Source organism: Neolamprologus brichardi, chromosome 9 (genome assembly GCF_056152115.1).
Source record: "Neolamprologus brichardi isolate AB-2024 chromosome 9, ASM5615211v1, whole genome shotgun sequence".
Taxonomy (NCBI): Eukaryota; Metazoa; Chordata; class Actinopteri; order Cichliformes; family Cichlidae; genus Neolamprologus; species Neolamprologus brichardi.
In genome coordinates this window covers 28583348-28595758 of record NC_142112.1, presented here as the reverse complement: position 1 = coordinate 28595758, position 12411 = coordinate 28583348, and positions in this window count along the sequence as shown.

Here is a 12411-nt window from a genome sequence, read left to right as displayed (position 1 = left end):
AGCAGACTCAAGCTGCCTTTCCCTTGTCGCAAGTTTCCATGTTGCAGTTGATGAGGCAGGCAGTGAAGTCAGTCAAGCTTTCCCATTTTTTATACGGCGCAGGAACAGTATATATACTGACACTGTTTCACATGAACTGGAAAAAATGAGGTTTAACATGGATATTGTCTATTTTGATATTCATATGTGTGGTGTTACACCAAATCAGTGATTTCAATGTGGTGTAAATCTTTTGCTTATTCCTAAGAAATAAATAAAAAAGTTTGATTAATAAAAAAGGAAAGAAAAAAAATCAAAAATACAGAATGAATAAAAAACATATATATTTTTTATTTTGGGCTATAGAGGTTTAAAACCGGTGAAAATTAGCTTATTGGATGGAATAGTATTTTGACCATGGGCTGTCTTTCATTCTTGTGTAATAAAGAGGCTATGTGCTTTAAATTTGACCACTTTGACAACAAAGCTTTTTGGAACTTTATTTAAACTGGCCTTGGAATATTGATGCTTTTCCTTTGTGTCATATCATCACAATAAGCATCTAGATTTTTAGAAATTCAGGGTGAAGCAGCTGCACAATACAATGTTTCTCTACTAACAATAGATCATTGAGCTGTTCGTCTTGCAGCATCTTTCAGAATTTTATTTTGGGGCTCCAATTTTATTGATTGGTTTTATCCTTCATCCTTCATCCTTTTTTTTTTTTTTTTTTTTTTTGACTGGTTTCATTCAGTGGATTGTAAAACAGTTGGAAGCATTGCTGTTAGCTGCTTATAACCATGAAGCAGGAAGCAAAGAGGTGAATGTAGAACTTTTAACAACTAAAATCCCCAAGAAAAAACAAAATTTACCAAACATCCATCTATCCATTTTCTTATCCAATTTCAGGACGCAGGCAGGTGGGCTGGATCCTATCACAGTTGTCATAGGGTGAACTTTGGGATACAACTAGGACGGGCTGCCACTCTGTCACAGACAGACTGAAAACCATGCACATTAACAAGTGTTTACAAAAGAATCTGGACTATTTTAAATTTTCATTGTTGCTTCACTGTTTGTTTGATTTTGGTAATTGAACCAGCATTTGTACCATCTTTTTAACGTCCTTAAAGTTATCACCACACTGTGTGCTAAATGTCCTAAAAGAGAAATAATTTCCTTGTAACTAAAACCAACTCATCTACACAATTTTGCAGAGGATATAGCAGCTGTGGATATAGCAGCTTGTCTTGAAACAACTGTAATCTCCAGGCATCTGTGAAAAAGAGAACTTACAGGGTTTAGCAGTTAAAAGTTAGCAGGAAGTTAGCTAGGTTAGCTTCTATCTAGATGGTACAAGATTTCTAAAAACTGAAACACAGCTTCTGCTGTAACTCTGAATGCCAGCAAAGATGAAAATCTAAATAGCAGCAACATTTGGATCGTTAGTGAAGTTGGATTAGTTGACATATAATGATGTCTTACCCCATGGGTCGCTGCAGAGCCGTGGCTAGGCTAATATGAAGAAAATAGCACAGCCAAGATGGAGGATGGGGTCAAATAAAAGTAAAAGTTCATGCTGCCCAATAATCAGACCCAAACAATATAATCCCCCCCCAATAAAATTATGAATTATCTTGCATAAATAGGCTGTTGATTTTCATTACTAATTTTAGGTATTACCAGCAAAATAGTTGCATGTTTAATCATCTGGGAATTTACCCAGATTTATTTATTTAGACAGAGATCTTGACCCTCCCAATGTTTAGCACAAAGTTACGCTGATGGAGACAAACATAATAATATGACAGGAATATGACACCAACAATGTGCCAGACTTAAGAGAACATCTGGGATGAGCCCATCCACAGCATGAGATTAGTCATTAATATGTTGCTGCCTTGTTTGGATTACTCAAAAATGCCCTCTTCAGTCGAGTGATTCTTCGAGAGTGAAACCGTGAGCCCATGGGCTTGAGTGTTTTTAAAACTAAGCTTTAAAATGTGCTGCACATAACTAATGCTATTAAAAGCTGGAGATGCTAAGAATGACCACTGATTATTTTTCAAGGGGTTTTGTTTAAATCAAACAAGACACAAAGGATTACAACAAAACAATAGCCTCAATCAACGGAGCAGACACACTAGAGCTGATATATCATCACTTAAGAAGTAGATACTAATTAAATGCTTGTAGTAACTTTCAGAAATAGATAAGAATGGTCTCTGTATTTTAACCTAACATAAATATATTTCTTAAAGTGATGTCACAGGGGGAGAGTAGACAGTTCCCCATGCAGGGCTAATAGACAACCATTCATGCTCACATTCACAAGAAATTTAAAATCACCAATTAATCGAATATGCTTGTTTTTGGATTATGGGAAGAAGCCGGAGTACTTGCTGTGAGGCAATGATACTAAACACTCTCTACTCCTTAATTGATGATTGTAAATTAGCCTTAGGTGTGGATGTAAACACTTGTTAATGTGCATGGTTTTCAGTCTGTCTGTGACAGAGTGGCAGCCCGTCCTAGTTGTATCCCAAAGTTCACCCTATGACAACTGTGATAGGATCCAGCCCACCTGCCTGCGTCCTGAAATTGGATAAGAAAATGGATAGATGGATGTTTGGTAAATTTTGTTTTTTCTTGGGGATTTTAGTTGTTAAAAGTTCTACATTCACCTCTTTGCTTCCTGCTTCATGGTTATAAGCAGCTAACAGCAATGCTTCCTACTGTTTTACAATCCACTGGATGAAACCAGTCAAAAAAAAAAAAGGATGAAGGATAAAACCAATCAATAAAATTGGAGCCCCAAAATAAAATTCTGAAAGATGCTGCAAGACGAACAGTTCAATGATCTATTGTTAGTAGAGAAACATTGTATTGTGCAGCTGCTTCACCCTGAATTTCTAAAAATCTAGATACTTATTGTGATGATATGACACAAAGGAAAAGCATCAATATTCCAAGGCCAGTTTAAATAAGGTTCCAAAAAGCTTTGTTGTCAAAGTGGTCAAATTTAAAGCACATGGCCTCTTTATTACACAAGAATGAAAGACAGCCCATAGTCGAAATTTCATTCCATCCAATATGGATGGTCAAAAAATGCTTAACAGGTGGCTCAGTCACAACGTCATATCCACCAAGTACCAGCTGACATTTTTATTTTGATAAAATAAATAAATTGCTTTATTATAAAAACATAAAGTTTTATGGATCAAAGGCTGGAATTTATTGACCTTTCACCTTTCCTACTAATCTAAGCAAAGCGTTTCCTGACAATACTTCTATACAAATACAAATACTACTACATATACTGACAAAACTTCAAATAGCATGTGTATGTATACAAAGACAAAATATCACTGAGACTATTACAAGCTGGTTTGGAGCATAGAATCCCAGCATGTGTAATTTAGTGTATGGTGGGCATTAGATTGCTCTTTTCATAAATCTATTTAAACAGAGTAAGGAATGAAAAATATAAAAGCAGGGCAGTGTCTGCAGTAGCTCAAATCTGCATTCTGTCTCAATAATGAAATTTGAAAGAAAGCCCTTGAGAGATTAGGGATTCCCCTTTGCCAGCAGATGTTTGCAAAATGAAAGAGTTTCAAAGAGAAGAGACCGGGGGGAGGGGTGGAGAGGCAGGGCAAGGAAACAGCCAAAGTGTAATCTTGAGATGGGGGTAAAATGTTTGGGTTCTTTCAGCATATTTGCGCAATGAGGCTAAGAGGACAATGGATGAGGCTGATTTCTACATTGTAAATGTATTAGAGTGCAATCCCACAGCAGAGGAGTGCTGCATCAGGATCAAGACTTAAACAATGTTGCCTTTCCTTTATCTCTCCGCCACACTCTCCGACAGACCTGCTGGAATTGACTCGCAGTGTGTTTTTCCCAAAAGCCTGAATCCCAAACAGCTCCCTCTTGTTCGAGTGCGACTTCATTATTGCTCGCAATATGCTCAGAATCGAGTATACATTGCTCTTATATTCTCTGGCTTGTGTGACATTTGCATCATAATTCAGTTTACATAGTGCTGTGGTAGTTTTTATATCTCTTTCTGTGGCAATAAAATCCTTGTAAAGTTAACTTTATGATAACCCTGAGTACAAACTCTGACCTTCAGCTATGAAAAACCATCAAACTGCACAGAAACCTGAGAAAAAAATTGCTTCAAGATGGGAGATGCAATCTTCCATCGCCACTCTGTACAAATTCAACTAAAAGAACACTTGTTAAAGACCTCCACTTTATTGGGCCGGAGCTGTCACATCTGATAAAGCTCACTGTAACCGAGTGGGCGACCTGGGGACAGCAGGGAGATTGGGAGATTGGTTGGTATCAAGATCGTGTGACACTGAAATACGCCTTTCACTCTATTTTCACCAGATGATCATTTCAAGCAGCTGAAATACAAAAAAAAAAAAAGAATCACAGCCTCAGAGGCAGCTGACCCCCAACTTAAACAATGTTATAACTGCTAAAAATCCTCTCTGGATGACAGACTTCATTCCAACCTCCTCATGACATTTGTTGGAACACCTTGGGATTTGATGATGACCATGAAACCACAACGAACAGGAGAAGATTTCCAGTGTGGAATCACGAATGAACACATTAGTGTGTGTGCTGACAGATGAGTCTTAATTGTTACCCCTGGCAAATGGGACTTCACACAAGTGAACAAAAGCTCCCTTCCCAGCGCCCTGTTTGATGCAATGTGACGATGACCTTGCTGCAATGCACCTTCCGCAAGATCCTTAAGACTTTATCTTGACAGACTCCCAAAGACTGTCTCTCAGGTGTCGCGCTGATAGACCAATTCATTTAACTCTGTCACGATCCGAGGCTTTAGAGGGTGCTGCTTGATGAATCCCTATTGTTCTTCTCCTTGTCTGGCTGTTTGCACTCCTTGAGGCGAGCTACATTACTGTTTCAATAGCCTTTAGACTATTACCGCATGAAAAATTGGGCTCTTTTCAATAAGCATTGTCCTCTCTGTCCTGTATGTGATTCCATGGTAACAACAAAAATATTCACTGCAGGATAAATGGGACTGGGATTGCTTAACATATTCACAGTTAAGTACAGTAACTTCAGTGCCCACGTTCACGTCACCAAGTCGCACTGCCTTAAGTCTGTTTTTATGATTAAATTGTATTAAAATGCAGCGTTCATCATTTTTAGAGAATATGCCTATTTGTTTATGCAAGCATGCCTGTTAAATTAGAGAAACAATACTACTCCCATGTCTGCTAAATATAATCAGGAGGGAGCAGTGGCGATGCCACGAGCATTCTGCAACTGTCTCAGCTGACATGTGATGAAAAACCTTTACTTATGAACAAATGAATTGGTTTGAATTCAGACCTGCGTTGATTCTTTGTGACACAGATTCAACAAGGTGCTGGAAACATTCCTCAGACATTTTGGTCCATGTTGGGATGATCGCGTCACATAGATTTGCCAGCTGCACATCCTCCATGAGAATCTCCCGTTCCACCGCATCCCAGAGGCGCAGGTTGTGATGACGTGAGCTCTGTGACATGGTGCATTATCTATGCCTTCAAGTTATTTACACCAAGTTCTGACCCTACTATCAGAATGTTGCAGCAGAAATCAAGACTCATCAGATCAGACAACATTGTTTTATTTTATTGTGAGCACATGCTAATTATAGCCTCAGTTTCATATTCTGACAGGAGTGACACCCAAGTCTTCTGCTGCTGTAGCTCCCGAGATTCAATTTGTGCGTTCAGCGATGCTCTTCTGCTTACCTCGATTATAAAAAGTGGTTAGTTGAGTTAGTTTCCTGCCTCTCAGCTCAAAGCAGTTTTGCCATTCCTCGCTGACCTTTGACATCAAGAAGGCATTTGCACACAGAGAACTGATGCTCACATTCTCTGTACACTCTATGGATACTTGTGTGGGTAATTTTATTCGATTAGCAGTTTCAGAAATATTCAGACCAACTGATCAGGAACCAACAACCATGCAACATTCAAAGTTACTTAAATCATGTTTCTCATCCTAAAAAATATTACAAAGGCACAATACATCCCTCTCTCTTTGGAGACACACATATGGATCCTACTGCTGTGAAAAGCTGCTGTTGCAAGTCCCATTAACCATCTGTGACAGGGTAGATTAATGAGTGTCACCAAACTTTCATTGACATGCACAAACTCAGTATATATGGACATGAAAGGTGTTTGGTGATTTTGGAAAGATTCTGTCAGACAAGGCCAGAAAAAACAAGACTTAGATAGGGGAAGAGGAGAGTTTCAGCTAGAGTTCCTCAAAACTGTATTCTTACATGTATACATTTTGACCTTGTAGGTTCTTTGCTAATATCCACAGATAAATTGCCTGCTGGTTTTTGTTCAGAAATGTAAGAAAATCACCCTGGTGATCACTGTAATGATGGTGAGAACACGTCCTCTTATCTTTTATGCTTCTAATACACTTTTTCTGTTTTGAATGCAAAAAGTTAACTACCAGTGTTTAGGCCTTGGAGTTGTTTAACGGCACCTTGCAAGAATCTGAAGGGAGTAATGAGAGTAACAAATGATGTAACACATTACTTTGGTTGCTGAGTAGTGAAGTACTGTAATGCCAGCGATTAATACTGGCTGACTGTGCCGGTCTTTGCTAATGTCAAGCGTTTCTTTAAAGACTTAATCGATCTTTTGACTTGCTTTAATCATCATAACCTTACTATTGCAAATCTGCACTGTGGGGATATGTAGGGAATACAGGGAATTGACAGAAAGGAACAATTAAGCAGAAATCCTGCCTTTGAAAGATGAATTCTGTGGGAGAAGACATTAACCGATAAGAATGATTTATTATCCATATATAAAGGTCAAACACAAATACAAGTTTACATATTTGAATTCTGCCTGAAAAGCAATTTTGCTCCGGTTTTATGTTAGGTTCTTGCTGCTTTTCCTTTTCAAAGTTCTTTGCAGAACTATGATGAGGGGACAGTTTTTCAGCTTTACATTTCTTTTTTCATTAAGGACGTGTCCTACAATCACCGTCCTTGAATGAAGCAGCATCGTGAGTTCAATAAAGGTTTCCTTTTCTACGGCTGGCACTTGAGCTGAACTAGATTCAGTGAAGTAAATAAATCATTAGCTAATTTCTGCTCACACGGAGACAGCATGATTGGCATCCTTGTAGTGATAACTTAATATTTATAAATGGGTCTTCAAGGAAGGTTTTCTTTAAAGTTTATTTTGAATGTGAATGGATACATATCACTAACTATATTACAAAAGTAAGCTTAGTATGGCATTGATCCATTTAAAAGGAGACCATAGGAAATAAATGAGTGAAGACTGATATGTCCTGCATTCCCTGGTTTATCCACTGCCTCTCTGCTGTGCCTGCATCTATTTTGATTTTTTGTCTTAATCTGCAGCTTGTTTTTATTAAAAAAAAACAAACAAGACAGATCATTTTCATTTGAAAACACAGAAGGGATGTGATAACACAAAGCCAACTTTCCTCATTTTATCGCCACCCTTGCTTTTAATACATCAACAAACTACAACAACTGGTTGCCTCTGACTGTGCAAACTCATCTCTGAGCAGCTGGTTTACCTCATTGCCAGGCAGGGAGTGTGTGAGGGCTACGAGTAGTCTTGCCTGGTTCAGCAGTGGGCATGCGGGTGTTAGATGAGCCATTGATCCTTCCCAGCATGCTCTTCCACTAGGCGATTCCTCCTCTTTGCACCACCCCTCACCCACGCCATTGACTTTCTGCCATGACGTTCCGCTGCCACGCCAGGACCTGACATTTAATGATTCTGTGATGGAGTAACGTCACATTTATCATCTGCCATCACATGTGACTGGGAGGAATCTGAGGGGCATAGGGCAAAGCAAAACAAACAAACAATATAAGCCAGGGAGAAGAGCTGCACTGTGACTGACAGCACGAGTACATTAGGATAAAGTCTCTGAAATGACTGTGCAGAAGTGTCCTCTGTACCCAGAATGTACAATCAGGGACTGCACTCTGAGCAGAAAAATTCAGCAAACTGTTAACCTTTTTGAATCTCTTTTTAAAACCTTTCTATTGATGCAGCCTCAACTGAACAATCACCAAGCATCTCATAAGAAGCCTTGAGCCGTCGTCTAGTAACAGTGACAGGCAGGTATGACAAAGATTTCACATTTGAATTGTGGTGTAATGAAGCTTTTGCAAAACTTCTGACTTTATGACATAAGTAAGCTTATGGTACACTGATTTTTTTTGTGTTATTTATAATACTGTGATCTCACTGTGTTTTGTCAGTCATTTCCTGGGGAAGATGCTTAGTTTTTGTTATAATGCAGTTTCAGCCTTAGTCTAAAATAAAGCTTCTCTTCACTGCGCAAACAGTACTGTGCAGAAGTCTTGAGCCAGAACTCATTTCTAAGTTCCAAGGAGCTACATTTTCTTGTAATTTTTGAAAGTGGCCTTGAGCTATAAGGCTTTCTGAATGACTTTCAAAGCTTTTCTTTGGACAATAGCTGGTTTTCACTCATTTTAGCTGAGTCCTTGTACCTGACCATTTGGATTTGTTAAACCACTTGACACTGACCGATGAATCATTTAAAGATTAAAAAGGTACCCAACACAAAAGGATGAACCAGTGTTGTATCTGTACCTATACATAAAAGATAACTTAGCCCAGAACCTAGAAGTTTTAAATTGTATCTTAATACACTTTCCTACTAGTAGTAAAATTCATAGTTTGTTCCTGTTTTTTTCGTTGACCATTTGAGAGGCATAAAACTGTATTGGACCAATGGGGTGATTCCCAAGACCCATTCGCTATATATATATATATATATATATATATATATATATATATATATATATATATATATATATATATATATATATATATATATATATATATATATATTAGCGTGTGCAGCTTGTTCTTTAAAAAATTGATGAAACAGGACAAGTGGAGGACAAGGATCTGAGTGTGTTGTCCTTAAGACATAGGGAAAATATACAGTAGACCTTACACAGAACATGAGAGATCCCTGTGGCAGTTTCAGTGATACATCTATTGTTCACTGAAGATTCATCAGAAATGATGTCAGTGTTAGGAAGCCACGCTTAAGGAAGGATAACAGGGAGAAAAGGCTGAGGTGTGCAAAATTACACAACAATTGGACTGAAATTCCAAATTTTAGGTTTTTGGTTCAAGTCATTGTCAGTATGTACAATGGACGTCAGGAGAATGGTAAAATGGTGAGTGCCATCTGGAAACCACGGTTCTGTCATGGTTTGGGGCTTCAATTCAGCCAGTGGTGTTGGCAAAATTGATGTACTACAGATTTTGATCATACCTGCATACCTGGATAAAAAAACACAACATGAAACACTATCAGTTATGAATTGTGTAGTAGTGTAGCAGTGTGGAATCATCTTAACAAAGAACAGAACAAAAGCAGGCAAAAAATACAAAGAAGGGCTTTGTATGTCCTTCAAGAGGCTTGAAGAACTGACTGTGAAGAGTACTTAACAAAATGAAAGCTTACCTGAGAGAGTTCAGGCTGTGTTAAAGAATAAAGGCGATCATACCGAATATTGACTTTAGAATTGTACTTATTCTATACTCTTTATTTCCATGTATGTTTGCAATGTTTAAAATTAAATTGCTGCACATATTTCCCATTTTCCTAGCAGCATATAGAAAATGAGAGCTGGCTCAAGACTTTTGCACAGTACTTTAAGTGAACACGAGCTTGGATCACCCAGATATGTTACATCCTGATAAAACCTGTCAGTGTTGTCAGCTGTCATTCCATACACCAGCCACATATAAGGAAAGCCTCTGCTTTCCTGAAATCAAGCAGCGATTGTTTCGTAGGTGGCGTTTTTGCGGCTGGTCGATCGCATTTGAAATTAGACCATTTTAAAATTCGCAGAGTTTTCACTGCTGCTTTGACAGTTCAAGACCAAAGATGAAAGCACCTACAGCTTGGGCCTTTCACCTAACTGCTGTCTGTTGGAATACTAAAAGAGAAAATATTCAATAATAGATCAGGTGAGCTCTTTTTGGGAAGATATCTGTGACTCCGTACAAGAAGGCTCAAAATACACAAAGAAATAGTCATAGGATACAAGACAGCAGTCGAGACAGCTGAGACGAGCATGTGTCTTATTCCTATACCAAAGTACCGAACTGTCCAAAATGTAGTCCTAGTTTGGCCTGCGGTATTCTGAATATCATAAACGAGAGTCTTATATTCAGAAGTGATCCGCATACTATTTGGTAAGTAGAAAAAACATCCCAAGTGAGCTTTCGCCTCAAGCAAGCGGTCTGAGCTACATCTAAAGAAAAAATCTGCACTGTAAGTTAAAATAGTGACTCTAAGGTCGAATAATTATGCGTCCCTCCATGTGGCACATTGCTGCATTACAAAGCCGCCTAACTAATTTTGACTGGAAAAAAGAAGAAATAGAAGACAATGTGGGGGAAAAAAGAAAAACAATGTCGAAGGACACTGAAAGAGATGTGTTAATTTACAAAAGGCTTCAGGAAGAGTTAATTAAGCCAGTTGCAGGAATGAGAGAAAGTGCTGAGTCCTGGAGACACACAATATTTATTCATCAGCCCATTAATGTTTAATTCCCTTTTTCCCCCCCTATTTCTAAAATGGAGGGAGAATGGAAGAAAGCTTTGAACATTTGACCTTATATGTAAAAGTGTAGGGTGAGTCTGAAGAGCCTCGGGGGTTGTCTTAATCATTAAGAACCAGCAAGTTAAAAAAAATAATAAAAAGAAGTACTAGCTCAGTGTGCTGTTGGAGCGGGCGGATATATATTTAAAATCAGATTATTGCAGCAACTGATTGTCCTCTTTGTTTTGTTCCGCGACCGTCCCACACGACACTCAAGGGTGAAAGCGGAGAAGGATTAAAGCCTTTGGACCTCGTGCAAAAATGCCCGTTCAAATTCAACACCAAATATCCATCGTGTCACACATGACGCTCCACTGTACCGATGGTAGCGCTCCTCCAATCCCGCCAGACGTTTCTGATGAAGGGATGGGGCCCCATCTAAGGAGGAAACGGTCATGTGCTTGATTTGTCTGCAGCCTAATTATATGGCAACAAACGGGTTGCCAATCATGAGAATATATTGTCTGGTTTTATCTCAGGAACTCATCAAGTCAACCCAATTAAAAGCTGCAATGAGAAAGACATCGGCAGTGAACAGGGCTCTCATTCAGTTAATTCATGATTGCCAATTAAAATAGAATAGCGTGCAAAGTTGTAAAGCTGTCAGGAGGGCCAAGCTAAATTACCCTTTTCCACTTTGAATGATGGATGCGTTCATTGCTCTCCCTTATCTTATTTATTCTCTGGGCAGAAAGGGGTGGGTGTTTTTATTTTTTCTTTTTGGATGTGGGGGGGGTGAGGGGGGTGTGGGGGGCTGGAACAGTTTAAAGAATGTGTCGCTAATGAAGACGGTCCCTCATTTCAAAAAACTCAAATCGGTTGGCGGAAGATTGTTCTGCTTTTCAAGAAGAAAACTTAATTAAATTACATTCAGTATCCTAGATCCATGCAGACAGTCCAATTCGCTCTCGCAATCACTTATAAAATTAAATCCAAAGACTGAGATCACGTTGCAAACTCAGTATTGATATTGATATTCCTCGGCTATAGCTGCAGGAGCATTAATATGCATATGCTTTACCGTCAGAAAGCACACGTTGGCAGCGCAAATTATTTTTTCAGAAGCAGTACAAAAAAAAAAGAAAAAGAAAAGTACTAACAATGCCATTTAAATGTGTCCACAACAGTTAAAGTGAAGGCAACTTATCCTGGTTGTGTCTCCTGGGCCATTAGCCACTGTTGCCATGCTATTGATGGCCTAATTAAGATGTGTCACACTGAAATATGTCACATTTTTTAAAGGCTGAAATTGATAGCTCACATTAATTTTCACTTTCTCAAAATGACCTTTAATTTCGCTCGCCAAATGCAGGCTTCTGTCTACGCCGGCACACCCTCTCGTTCTCGCTCCTGGAACAATACGTCAAAACGCTTTGACAACACACGGAGGGAGGCGGGCCTTTACAAGACAAGACCATCGAAAAGTTCAAATTGAAGTCACTCTTAGATTTCAAATACTAGTGGTGTGTGTTTCTCTTGTTTTTTCTCTTGTTTTTTTTTTAATCACCACTAACAACATTCACAACGTGCACCATTCCAGCCCACTACCTTTTGTAAAATTCCCCCTCCCTCTTGAGATTTTCTCTTGGGGAAGAAAACAAGATCCAGATCAGGGGATGTCACTGTGGTGAGGTCTTCCCGGGACAAAAAGTGATAGTTTCCATTTGGGCTCTGGTAGCCATGAGTTTGTTCTTATCCTCGGGAGACGGGCTCTGCAGGTCAAGCTCTTTG